Here is a 1,819-nt window from a genome sequence, read left to right on the forward strand (position 1 = left end):
TTAGATTACAAAACTAGGCCGGGCGCGGTGGCTCTCGCCTGTAATCCCAGCACTTTGGAAGGCCGAGGCAGGCAGATCACGAGGACAGGAGATCGAGACCATCCTGGCTAACACTGTGAAACCCCGTCTCTACTAAAAATACAAAAAAATTAGCCAGGCTTGGTGGCGGGCGCCTGTAGTCCCAGCTACTCGGGAAGCTGAGGCAGGAGAATGGCGTGAACCCAGGAGGCAGAGCTTGCAGTGAGCAGAGATTGCCCCACTGCACTCCAGCCTGAGCAACAGAGCAAGACTCCATCTCAAAAATAATAAAAAAATAAAGATTAATTTCGGGAGGACTGCCATCTTAACAATACTGAGTTTTCCCATCCTTGACCAAGGTATATTTCTCCGTTTCTTTTGTGTTATTTATTGTTATAATATGTTCCTTAACTTCTTCCAGCAATGTTTTAATAGTTTTCACTATGCAGGTCTTTCATGTTTCATTAAATTTAAGTATTTCACATTTTTTTCTATCATTGTAAATGGAATTCTATTCCTAATTTCATTTCCTAATTGGTCACTGTTAGTCAAAGCTCCATCATTTTGTAAATCCCCATTTCACAGACCCTGATCAAGGCGAAACATTCTACAGGGTCTTGGGCCATGAGAAACATTCTATCTAACCACCTGACTACAGAAACACCTTTATCAAATCCTGCCGGGCAGCAAGCCATACCACCCAGACCCCTTCCACCCAGACCTACAATTACCCCAGCCTGAAAGCAGCAGTGGGCTCTGACACTAAGCTGGTCCCCACTCTGCAGGTTTTTGCTGGTAATAAACCTGTGTTTCTGTTGAGCCACTAACTCTCTTTAACCCTCACCTTTCCTTCAAAACCTAACTTTTTTCTATCATTATAAATGGAACTGTATTTCCAATTTCATTTCCTAATTGGTCACTGCTAGTATATAGAAATAAAATTGATTTTTGTAACCTCATATCCTATGACCTTGCTAAATTCCTTTATTAAGGTTCTAGTTGTTTTTTTGTTTTGTTTTGTTTTTAAATGCAAAAGGAAGTCTCACTCTGTCACCCAAGCTAGAGTGCAGTGGTGTGATCTCGGCTCACTGCAATCTCCGCCTCCCGCGTTCAAGCGATTCTCCTGCCTCAGCCTCCCAAGTAGCTGGGATTACAGACGTGCATCACCATGCCCAGCTAATTTTTGTATTTTTAGCAGAGATGGGGTTTCACCATATTGGCCAGGCTGGTCTCAAACTCCCAACCTCAGCCTCAGCCTCCCAAAGTGCTGGGATTACGGGCGTGAGCCACCGTGCCCAGCCTCTAGTAGCTTATTTACATGTATGAGCCCTCACACCCCCTTTTTTGGAGACGGAGTCTCACCCTGTTGCCCAGGCTGGAGTGCAGTGCTGTGATCATAACTCACTGCAACCTCAAACTCTGGTCTCAAGTGATCCTCCTGCCTCAGAGCCTTTTAAGTAGCTAGGACTATAGGTATGCACCACCACACCTAATTTTTAAACTTTCTGTAGAGACAGGGTCTCGCTATATTGCCCAGGCTGGTCTTGAACTCAATTAATCCTCCTCCCTCAGCCTCCCAAGTTGTTGGGATTATAAGCATGAGCCAACACATCGGACCTTGGTATGAGCTTTTGAAGAAAAAATAAATTCCATCACTGAGGAGATTGTTTTCCTAATTTTAAGAGTAAGATATATTATTTCAGGAGGCTTTAGAAAGAACTGAAAAGTGTAAAAATAGAAAAGGAAACACCAATTTTCCCAATATATAGGCTACTATTAATATTTTGACAAATTTCCTTAG

The sequence above is a fragment of the Colobus angolensis genome, unplaced genomic scaffold (genome assembly GCF_000951035.1).
Source record: "Colobus angolensis palliatus isolate OR3802 unplaced genomic scaffold, Cang.pa_1.0 Scaffold115, whole genome shotgun sequence".
In the NCBI taxonomy this organism is placed as follows: domain Eukaryota; kingdom Metazoa; phylum Chordata; class Mammalia; order Primates; family Cercopithecidae; genus Colobus; species Colobus angolensis.